This window comes from Electrophorus electricus, chromosome 21 (genome assembly GCF_013358815.1).
Source record: "Electrophorus electricus isolate fEleEle1 chromosome 21, fEleEle1.pri, whole genome shotgun sequence".
NCBI lineage: Eukaryota > Metazoa > Chordata > Actinopteri > Gymnotiformes > Gymnotidae > Electrophorus > Electrophorus electricus.
The window spans coordinates 14,430,755-14,443,835 of record NC_049555.1 but is presented as its reverse complement, the minus strand read 5'-3'; positions in this window follow the sequence as shown (position 1 = coordinate 14,443,835).

Here is a 13,081-nt window from a genome sequence, read left to right as displayed (position 1 = left end):
TGAGTTCATCACTCACATCTCAATGCTGCTTCACAAGGTCACCTATGAACTAAAAAGAGCCTCTGTGTAAAAGCCTTAAAATGAAAGAAAAGTCATCCAAAATGGACTAAAAACCCATTACATTATATATCAGCATAATGTGCATGCATGAAAGCCATGTATTCCAGACTCATCTGGAAACCAGGAGCAGGTTCTCCAGTTCTCCTGCAAAGAACCGTAGCAGCAGAGAGGGTGGTGGGAACGGAGATGGGGCGGCTCACTGACAGGTGTGTTTTACAGACGTGATGTTGTCCCAGGGACCTCCACGCCCGCCCTGGGCGTCGTTTCTCTGCAGCTTCCTCCACTCTCCTGCTCCCTCCCATCGTAAGCAGTGAGCTAGTGCAGGCGTGGGAGAACCACATGGCCCAGAGTTCATTAGTCCAGGTAACACTTATGGTCATCTGGAAATAACCATCTGTAGGGCCTTTGAGACTAATGTCCAATATTGATCGCATAATTGAAATATTACTTTTTATTTTCCTCTTCTGAAGTCTAACAGCTGCCACAGAAAATGTCTCAGTATTTATTTCCAGAGTAAAGAAAACTTTTCCAACTTAGAAAATTAAAAACGAAGCTGAGAAACTCTTCCAAAATGAAAAAGGGAGAACTGTGGATGAATGCCTTTCCCTACATGCACTGAGAGCTGCAAACACACACAAGTCTGTGCTTTCACCATGGACGTGTGTTTGTTCCAAGGTCTCATCCATCTCTTCGAAAGCTTCATTGTCTCCTTATTAGTCCTTAATTTCAAAATTTGAAATGTCTAATAAGCGGTGATGGATTGTAATGTAGCTTTGTCAGATTCAATTTGGGTGGTCATATTTACTCAATATAACACTGACTAGCTTACTTTGAGAATTATGTGACCAAAATGGGGTTTAGTGAGAATGCTGAGGCCGTATGCCACTGGAAGCTAATCGGGCGTCGACTCCACTTAGCCATCAGACGTCCTTGATGGAAAAAAATGAACCTGTGGAAAATAGACTTGGTTATTTTGATCAAGGATTCATTGTGTGAATTATTACAAACCAGTTAATGTATTTTTTTTCTCCATTTATCTAAAAACACTCTTAGATATTAAGTCAATAACACAGTTAGAATGTGTTTTGCAATATGGCTTCATCAGAGAGAGCCAAATAAAGAAAGAAGCTGAAAAATACCCTTCTAATGTAGCACAGACGCATCACACCACCACACTGGTTCGCGTGTGCTGTTAAGAGTGTATCAAATACAGTTCACCAGACAGCTTGGGGGCAAAAATACCTTGTCATGCATGAAAAAAATGCCTTTTCTCTGGTTTCTTTTCTCCCACGAGGTCAGAGTAATGGCAGATAACATGACATCAGTACAGCGTGGCCTTCAGACTGCTGATGGAGGCAGAGCTGCTGTGCTTAAATACCTGTGGTAGAAGGACTCAGGGTGGCTCAGGGAAACCTGCGCCCTGCTGCACAGAAGCTGAGCTGGAGCCTCATATGGGAGTCAGAGGTTAAGCCTGTGCCAAGCTTACAGAAACTCATTTCTCTTATCTTCTTTTCTGGTCATGAACTATGAGCAATGGCATTATCAATGGACTGTTGTTACAGCAGAAAGATGCATAACGCACACACACACACACACACACACACACACACACACACCACACAAAGGAGATTTCACTAGTGTGTTTCTTTAGAAAGGTTCCAATCGCTGGGCTAATCTCACTATTGTACTTACCGTTATCAGTTCCCAGAGCTGAGTGTGGAACAAAGAAACAGAGAATAATATCTCACAATCCATAAATCATAACTTCAGAGTCTGTGTTAGGTCGCCACGTAAACGGTCTCTGAGGTTAAAAGCTTATTCTACACTTGCTCTAGGTGATCTGCTTTCCCAGCGTTTTTAATTGAATAACCGGATCTGGACACAGTGAGAAAAAGAACGCAAATGCAAAATGCTATTATTTCATTTGCATAATCCCTATACCTGTAATTTGCATGATTACGTCCTCGTCATTATCCTCGGCCCATGCAGACTTCAGCGTTCGATTAACTCTGAGATGGAGAGAAAGAAAAACATTTGTGTTGGTGCAGGAGGAGAATGACAATGAGCCATAAAGATTCACAGAGTCAGACAGAAGGATGAAAACAGAGGAGGCAAAAAATAACAACAGTAACACAACAGACCAATGCTGCGCTCCTCAATGACAACTCTTGTCAGAAATTTCCTGTAATAGCAGGAATGTGGCTTTGTTGAGTGGTGCGCTGGTGTAATATACCTATCATATTACTCATTCCATAGATCAAATCAAACGTGTTATTTTGCCCTTTAAGCAAAGCAGACCAGTAATAAACATATAGGCGTAATTATACACATTTGTCCTTATTACAGCAGCAATTTGTGACTGTTGTTTCAGATCACTGAAAGACAGTGAAAGGTTTACACGGCTAAATCAAATCTGTTGTCTGTCTGCAAAGTGTTCCTTTGGCCACTCCCTCTGTGGGCAGATCTATTTAAATATGCCAACCAAATGATGGCTATTATTATTTTTTGAGATTGACAATTCATTATGTAAAAATGTTCCATTTGTAGTGGGTACATAGGCAGACGTAGGTGACACACACACACACACACACACACACACACACGCGCACGCACACACACACACACACACACACACACAAACACACACACACACAAACACACACACACACACACTCACAATAGTCCATTCACATGCCACTCAGGTCTGTGGCAAAGTGAAATGTTTCACGAGTTTCATTCCATCGCAGCTCCTTTGAGAGGATTGCACTCAAAGCCTGGTTTGAAGGAAGAGCTTTAGTGTGCACTCACAGACCACTGGGGAGAAATTCCCAACTGACATTCACAAAAAGAACAGCTCCAGAAACACCCCACAAACCCCACAATAACGGCTGCATTATATAAAGACAAAAAAACACAGTGATTAAAAAGTGAAATGTTTGTTTGAAGATGATGTTATTTTGGAGAAAACTCTCTTAAGAGGATTTCAAAAACAAAGCAGAGGAGAAAAATAACTGAAGGAAAGTCAAAATAAAGGAGTAGAATGACTTCCTCCAGTTTACAGGGAGACTCCCGTGGTACAGGTAGGGACTCCAGGGCCTCATGATGTATTCAACAGACATCATTGTTCTGGCATTCAGCTTCCAAACTCTCGTTAACCCAGATACAGTTCAACCAAGAGCAGAGAAACAGGCCAACTTTACCTCAGGTGATGCAATGGGGCAGCCAAGCACCTGCATTTCAACAAAATGGTCTTTTTGAATATTGGTATGCAAAGTGGGTCAAACATGGCAAGAAAACTCAGTGCAGTCAAATCAGTACAGTATGTTTGTGATTGGCCAGGACTGTTAATATGAAACAAAACATGATGACAGCTTGTCTGTGATTGGCCAGAACTGTTAAGATGAAACGGAACACGCAGGGCACAAGGCCACCATTTGTTCTGGAGTCTGCGCCATTAGAATCAGGTGAGACATGCATGATGGGAGATATTAGGAGTACATGAGTGGCAGGCTCTCTTGAAGGTGATTGGTGGAATAGGAGCTCCAGTCCAGTGGAAGCTCGGCCAGAAGGACGTCTGGACCAGATCCATACTGCCCCGACCCTAGAGCTGCCCGTGCGCTGCACTGGCGTCTGTCTCCTTTCTGCCGAGTCCCGTTTATCTGCATGTCTCTCAGCAACAGCTGGATTATTCAGAGAATAAAAGGCAAAATGAAAAGGAACTCAGTCAATGACATTACATTACCCAAAGAGAGGTGGCTAGACTCCTACCTGGTCATTATTACACCACCCAAAGAGATGTAGCTAGAGTCTTACCTGATAATCATTACATCAGCCAAAAACACTGGATTACAGCAGATGTACCATGTTTATTCAGTTGCGTTTAGCCGGGCCAGGGCGAGGGTCACACAGCAAACCCTGTTACACTTATTAATATATTGTTTTTATTTTCCTGTAACTGTGATTTTGTAAAAATTCCTGATTTCTATGTCTGTTAGCAAATCTTTTTAATTTAGAACTGCATTCAAGAAATGTCTAAATACCTATTCACCATATACCTTTGATTTTTGAATATTAAGTTCATAAACAAAGATTTGGTTTAGAAATGGAAATACCTTCCACTATTGTATATTAGATTAAGATCTTAAAGTAGCTTGAATCCTATATGATGTCCCATAAAGTTCCTTTTCTTATAATGAGAGCGCAAGCCCAGATCTGCACTCCTAATTTTGTAATAATGAAAACCTGACGGCTCTCTCAGCCCTGGTCTGAACGGCAGCTGTGTGGGCGGGGCCAACTGCCCCACCTTCCCCAGGAATAGCTCCTCTCCTTATCCTCATGCAATTACGGATTCTTTCGCTGGCATGACTTTGCATAAATAATGGATAATTGAATATAAATGGGATGTGATGGTATTTGATTATCTGTTTTTCATTTTCTGGAAAGATTATGCAAATGGAATTCATCTGCATATCTCCATACACTGGGAAAATAAAAACTAAATGTCTGGCTAGATTATTTTTGAACACGTTACAGGAAAACTTCTTTAATCTCCTGAATTTGAGATTAGTTTCCCATTGTGATGTGACGCTCTGTCTTGCCGATATGAGACTGACTCTTGCCTGCTTCACCAGCTGAAGACAACAGAGCTAATAGAGTTGAAAGTGGCTTTGTTATTTCCTTTAAAGCACCACTCCATCCTGGTATTTGTCAGAAGTGCTCACTGTCAGCAGGCGCTTACAGCATCTGATGGGTGTTCGGCGATGATGAAGATTTCACTCTGACGTGGCCCGTTTGAAGTTAATGGAAAACATGAAAAGCCTATTACAGCAGAGACTGGCGAATTACAGCTCAGTCTGACCCCTGGTCTTGGGGTCTCACCCTCCTGTAGTTTCCGCTACTGTACAATAGGACCTGGTCTGGAGACCCTACCTGATCAACACACACAGCGTGGACCCTCCCCAGATGTTATGTTCTGCCTTACGCTCATAGAAGTGTAATAATATAGTGGGTGTTTACAGTCGGGCAGCTTAAAAAGTCAAAAACAGTTTGATAAATCAATTAAAATTAAACTTAACCGAAACCTCTGGGATTTGATAAGACAAAAATCCCTACCACAAACTTTGTCTCTCAGCTTAGAAGTAAGCCATGTTTTATTTATTTTTAAAGCCCAAATATAAATGATGAATGATATTTCTGAGGCGAATATTGGTTGTTTTCATAAAACTCTCAGACTGGAGTTAGATGGTACATATTCATTCCCAGATCAATCCAGAAAGATTAGTTACTGAGCCCTTGTGTTTGATCGAAGTCTGAGTAAAACTTTCCGTTCTTATTAGGCTCAGTCTGGTCAGGTACACTGATCACTAAAATGAGAAGTTAAGTCATTGTGCAGGTTGTCATGGAATATTGAATGAGAAAGTGGAGTAGGAGTGAGAAAACACCCACTCATATTAAACAAGGCAGGATGGTGCAGACTTTGCAGAGTGAGGTGATCCAGAGTGAGGCGTTTCTGAGTGAGGTGTTTCAGAGTGATGTGTTCCAGAGTGAGGTGTTCCAGAGTGAGGTGTTCCAGAGTGAGTGATGTGTTTCTGAGTGAGGTGTTGCAGAGTGAGGCTTTCCAGAGTGAGGTGTGTCAGAGTGATGTGTTTCAGAGTGAGGTGTTTCAGAGTGAGACTTTCCAGAGTGAGGCTTCTTTCTTTCAGAGAGGAGTAAGACAAATGCATCTATTTCCTGGCCCTGGTCATTTTTTTTATGTGACAACTGTGACAACAAAGTGCGGTTTAAATCCCATGGCATACGATAACATTTTCAAATCCCATGACATACGATAACATGTTTAAATCCCATGACATATGATAACATGTTTAAATCCCATGGCATACGATAACATGTTTAAATCCCATGACATACGATAACATGTTTAAATCCCATGACATACGATAACATGTTTAAATCCCATGGCATACGATAACATGTTTAAATCCCATGACATATGATAACATGTTTAAATCCCATGGCATACGATAACATGTTTAAATCCCATGGCATACGATAACATGTTCAAATCCCATGGCATACGATAACATGTTTACATCCCATGGCATACGATAACATGTTTAAATCCCATGGCATACGATAACATGTTTAAATCCCATGACATATGATAACATGTTTAAATCCCATGACATATGATAACATGTTTAAGACACATGCGCTATGACATCATATTTAAATAACATGTCCTATGACATCATATTTAAATTACATTTCCATTGATAAGATATTTAAATCACATGTCACATGACAGCATATTTAAATCACATGTCATTCTCTGTATAAGGACTACATCTATCAGCTGCAGGTAGAATGTTTTGTATAAAATAGGTTTTTTAATGCTCTTCTTTGATTCTTATTTCTGCAATATATTGGTTGTATATATTATAGGCCTTGGCTATAGTTCAGAAAGAATTAATACAATACACCCATATACATAAAATATAGAATAATTTCATAACAGAATAACATGTTGTTGACTCTTACTGATTATCTGGACATACTGTAGCATATTTTATTCCAAACAAGAGCTGGTTATGTTTGACCTCCCTTTCTTGTTAATTAATTCTGCCGTGATTGGAAGGGGAGCTCTCTCACTCACTCACTCTCTCTCTCTTTCTCTCTCTCTCTCTTTCTCTCTCTCTCTCTCTCTCTCTCCAAACATGTCCAGTGCCTTTAGGGGAACTCAGTTCATTCACAAAACTGATCGTGGCAGTGAAGAGTAAATAGTGAGGTCATGTCCCATCTGGACCTTGAACTGTCACATCATGTCCAGGAGTGGATCTGTTTTCTTATTACTAGACTACTGTACAGTTCTCATATGTGCACTGGAGACTGCATGAGGGTTTATGCTGGTTATGCTGGTTTATTCTGTGTCTGATACTGGTTTATGCTGTGTCTGATACTGGTTTATGCTGTGTCTGATACTGGTTTATGCTGTGTCTGATGCTGGTTTATGATGGTGTCTGATACTGGTTTATGATGGTGTCTGATGCTGGTTTTTGCTGGTGTCTGATGTGGTTTATGATCATCTCTGACAGTATTAGCAATCCTGACTTTGCCAACTTGTGATCCATGACAGTGAGTATGTTTTTGTTCTTTCTTGAAAAATCATGTTGTTTTCACTTTCTGTACAGGACACAACAAACGCTTGATTGGCTGGTGTGCCTGATTGACAGGTTCTCTCCCCTCCTTTCCTCTGGACGCCACCACTTACAGTTGTTCTTTATAAATGATGCATCCTTCTCAAGCATCACAAGCATTGTAACTATCTTACAGAGCCCTTCCAAAGTCATTTTGAAAGAAACAATGAACCACTTAAATAAATAAATAAGCCCTGTTCATTTGTCCTGCTGTGGACCTTCTAAGATAAGTAGTAGGGCAACTGAGCAGGGACTTACGTTTCTGTCAGCTGGAACTGGGCCTTTATATGTTTAAATCAGACCCTGTGTGACTGGGCCATTATGTTTAAATCAGACACTGTGTGACTGTACCTTATTAACCGAAGCGTGCTAATAGCATTATTCTTTCTGTTAATAACCAGTCATTTTCTCTAGTTAACTGTTGTTCATAGCTGTAATAGTATCTGAGTACTTGTTGAGGTGGGTCTTGCACTTTCACACCCTGCTGTGAATCAGAGTTGTCTGTTTTTAATACTACAACAAAGTGTGGTCAGCAGTCTGAAATTCAGCTAGCACTTTCACCACATTCTGTATATAAACTGTGGGTTGGCATCTGGAATCAATTATTCTGATCTTTTTGCAGAGAGGGATGGTTTCATTAAAAATGGTTATTAGTGTTTGAGCACTAAAGTTCAGTTTGCTATCCAGTTACTCACTAATTTACTTCTGCAGGTGTTTCTGCCTGAAAATTACAGCCCAAATATATAAAATTGGACAAACAGTAATGATTTACATTTAGCCAATACTTTTATTCAAAGCAACTTACAATTATGACTGAGTACAACTTGAGTAATTGAGGGTTAAGGGTCTTGCTCAGGGGCCCAACAGTGGCAACCCAGCAGCGGTGGGACTTGAACTGGCAACCTTTTGATTACAAGGCAAGTACATTAACCACTAAGCAACAGTTTAAAACTTCACTTTAATACATTTTAATATGTGATACAAGGGAGTCATTTTAGCATTATGCCCACAGATGCATGATCAGAGGGATATTTTATCCACACTGCTCTTTCAAGATAAAGTAGCTGGTGAAAGAAATGACTGAGATGCCTTCGAAACACGTCTGAGACTGAATGCCTGACTGTTACAAGACAGCTGCAGATTCCATGAAAATACCAATCGTCAACACGAATCGCGGCTTGGAGATTTAGCACACAACAGAAGCACAGCCAGGGCCATACACGCCTCTCAGAATGGCGATTGATTTGCCAGGCGTGTGTGATTAAACGCTGTTTAGAATATCTACTTAAGCACACGCACATGGCCGGGTGCACCCTGCATTGTCGTGGAAATGGCTGACTGATGTGAGCTTCTTTGACTTATTTTTTCCATCACAAGCTAACTGGGGCAGAGTTCAGCTTGAGGAGCTTTTGGCTTCCTTAGCCACTCCCCCCTGAGTTTAAAGATGCTGTCAATCAAACAATTGGATTTTCCCTTTTTTTAAATCTAAGCCGTTATTCACAGGCAAAGCGATTTTTTCTCCCTTCTTTTAGTCTAATTGATTTAATACCCCTCCGAACAGCAGCGTGTCATGGCATGGGATCCCTGCAGCCTTAATCACATGCTGCAGGGATTGAAGCTCTTTTGCCGTATTTGTCATTATAACAGTGACCTTGACCGTTCTGACTGTATCAAAGCCGTTACAGCTATGCTGCTGTAGCAGAGATGCACACATCGGCTCATAATAGCACTCAGGAATCATCGTAGTGAGATCCGTGGGAATCCAGCATGTCTGTACGCTGTTTCTTTCATATGGGTTTTAGTCTGGGCGTTATGCTTTTCTCTGTGACTTGGCTTAAGTTTGCTGCCATCGGTCCTGCAGAGAGAGAAAAGCCAAACCCAGAGATTCCTGCAAGTGAAATTTGTCTGCAGAGGTACCGAGACCAGGAGCACAGAGAACAGGAGCAGAGAGACAAGGAGTGCAAAGCCCAGGAGCACAGAGACAAGGAGCACAGAGAACAGGAGCACAGAGCCCAGGAGCACAGAGACCAGGAGCACAGAGACCAGGAGCACAGAGAACAGGAGCAGAGAGACAAGGAGTGCAAAGCCCAGGAGCACAGAGACAAGGAGCACAGAGAACAGGAGCACAGAGAACAGGAGCACAGAGACCAGGAGCACAGAGAAAAGGAGCACAGAGACCAGGAGCACAGAGCCCAGGAGCACAGAGCCCAGGAGCACAGAGAAAAGGAGAACAGAGAAAAGGAGCACAGAGACCAGGAGCACAGAGACCAGGAGCACAGAGAAAAGGAGCATAGACACCAAAGCTCATGTCTTCATTGCAGAAGCAGATTAGCTATTTCCCCTGAATGTTTCCTATTATAATCCACCTCAGACCTTCACTTCCAGCACCTCCCCCACTGACCTGCATCTATTATATCCCACTTTCCTTATATTAATGTGAATATTATTTGACATTACAGGCGTTACGAAATGGAAGCAGGGCGGCTTGCATGAAAGGAAAGAATTCTAAAAAGCTTCAGATTCCAGGGGGCGGATCCACTGCCCCACAGCTCCAGGACCACGGCTCTCGCATGCCTTACGCTATTTTTATTATTTTCACAACGTTTTCTCAGGCCATTCGGTGTCGCTCTCTGGCTCCTGAGGCCACAAAAGATTTGTGCTGGTCCAGTGCACAGTCAAAACTTAAACCTCCCAACTGGTTCTTTATTACTTAGTAACCCTCAGTATTACCTTGTGCTCAAAAGATAAAAGCTATTCACTAGGAGATAGTAATGGATTAGTTTAAACGGTGGGAGACACTGACCATTCATCCTGTAGCAGCCCTGTGTCTCGTCTGTCTGCCTGTGTGCAACGTGAATGATGCACAATGTGCATGTTCTGCGATTTCACTTTAAGCAAATATTCTGCTAATGTTTTGCTCCATTCCATCCCCACATGGAATAAGCTTTTCATTGTGCTAAATTCATTCATTTACATTTACAAGCATAATACAGCACAGTGCAGGTGAGTAGAATGACTGTAGGGATGCACCTGAGGTCCTTTTTCTACTGCCACGCGTGGTGCATGCACACAAAATAACCATGTTGGTGTTTGCAGAACATGTAAAATGTTCAGTTGCTGATTACAGCAACAAGTAATAAGAACTAACAGGATGTAATGTCAGTTTGGAAAAAGTGTTCTTAAAAAAACAGACAGACAGACAGACTGTCATTAAACTGTCATTCCCACAGCAAAGTCAATACACAAATTGCCTCATTCAAATAACAGATCTAGATAACAGATGGATTTGTTTGTCGATCTGGAAACAGTTTAATAATGACAGTTCTCCACCATCAGTGTTGGAATTTATCAAGTATTAGTCAGCATCCGAAGTCCAAAACATCATATTCACTGGCTCACTGCAAATACATATCAGTCAAGTTTAAAGCAGTCCAATATTATATTACACTTGCTTTTAATCCAGTGGTATTGATTGAATTCAATATTGCTGACCTGGATTGTGCATATCAGACACTCGCTGCTCTTTTTGATCCGCAGACTGATCAGCACTGGTGTCCAGCTGAAGTGGGTAAAATGGCCATTGTAAAATGTTTGGTAGAAGTCCAGTGGAGCAGGAGCACAGAGACCATGAGGGTTAGCTAACAACACATGCCTTTCTTCCTCTTCCTCTTCACTGCCAACCCAGTAAATGCCCTCTATGAAGCTTTAGAATTGTAACGTTGAGGAGTTAAAATGCAGGGACGAGTCACATAAAACTAAAACATACATTTATTCTGACACAACATGACACAGCATGACACAATGAAAACATAGCACACAGGCTTTCATGATTAAACACCGACAATCGACACACAAAAACAGCAGACTTTTATACACGCATACTAATGACACAGCAAGGATCAGGTGTGGAACACAGGGAGGGCGTGGCCACATAGACAAACATATACACACACACAAAGACACGGGGAGACATTTGGGAGGAGGGGTCGTAGCGTGACAGTAATGCCCTCTATGAAGCCTTCTGGACCCTTTCCGGAAGTGTACAGTCCATCACTGGAATGACACTGGATCGGATTGTGAAGTCACGTTAGTTAGTCTGTTATGTAAAAAGGCCTCAGCATGGGAGTAAAATCAAGGACTTAAGTGTGTAATCAGGCTGAGACTCTGAAGGCAATTGACAGTTTACATCACTGTAGACTTTCTCCCTCATACAGACACCTGAGAGGATGTTCTAACATAGTGTGAAGGTGAGCTGCATGGTGAAAGCCCCGCTCCTGACAGAGAGAGAACAAACCTCAACAGATTCTAGTGGGCTAATCTATGCAAAACAAGGGCCCTCTTTTCACAGGCAGAGTTTCTCCATCATAAATATCTGTCAAATGTCTGTTTTCATAATCTTGTGATTTTATTTTAGTTTCCCATTAATCTCAAGGTGCTCTGAATTACTCAGACTTAATGTACTATGAAATGACTAGAGATTGTGGGAATTACATACTGAATTACCAAAGTGTGAGAATGATGGCTCTGTAACACCCCAAAGGTGAAATGAGAGAAAGGCAGTGGGGCATCTACCTGCAGTCACAGGTGAAGCCACTCAGTGCAGAGAAAAGGTTTCAATTACATTCAAGTTACAAGGAGAAAAACTGAAGAAAGAACTTTTAAAAAGAGAAGACAGACATAAAAACACATTTTTTCACACATCCTTATTTTACAAAGTAAATGCTAATTCAGTGGCACTGAGCTATCACTCCAATTATTTTATACTCATATATTTTCATTATAAGGTGTGTATTTTTTTTTTTTGGCCTTGGTCAACCTGACATTGTGAATCTGTGTTTTGATTACAGTGCAGAGCAGTCAGCCAATTAAAGGGAAACAAGGCTTGGGGTTGTATCATTAGGGGTGCACAATGGCTTCTGAAATGAGGGTAATTATTGCAGAAAATCACAGTAAAAAGGTCACCGCCTTCCTCAGCACACAGAGCTAATAACTATTCCAGGAATCCATACGAATCCATACATGAGTGGAGTCTATACCCAAAGTCATCGTTGCATGTCCTTCACAACCCTGCAAGCAAAAACTGTTTGGATGTACAATGATTCCAAATCACTTGCCAGTGTTTCAGCATCCAGTCAGAGTAAGATTACTGCACGCATGATGAAACATAGCTGGATTTGCCAAATGCCATCAAACGTCATCTCAAGAACGCAATAGAATTATAAATTGATATTTGGTTGAAACCAAATTTCCAACTAATATCTAACTTTTGTGGTACTGTATGCCAAGACAACTGTGTTACAGAAAAAGACTCCTGAGGTTGATCAGGGATTTAATATTGCTTGAAAATGTACCTATAAGCATAACTCAGAATAAAGCACTTCAGGAGAGAAAAAGTATTCAGGTTTCATTTATTCCCACTAGATTGGAAACAAATTGCATAATGAAAAAAATATGTGCATTTCGCACCGCTACAGTTCCTGCAGAGTTTGTGTGAAATGCCTACTGCCCATGTTAGGTGTACATGCGCACAAATATCAATTTTATATGAGCTCAAAGTCTATTAAAGATATCTGATCACTGCATTAGCTGACAGTAAACTGTAAAACATGTCCCTTGGACCAGGCAATATGTTCAAGTAGACATGATTCTTTTTTTACTCAATCACAGCCATAACCTACGAGGCATATTGATGAAGATGTAAATGTATTGCGTTGCTCTTATGCACGTGTTTTGCTCAGCTGTGAGCCCATCTATGGCAGGCGGCGGGTCACATATCTCTAAATAGCGGCCATCTGTCTGGACGGCAACCTGCAAGAGCCAGTCTC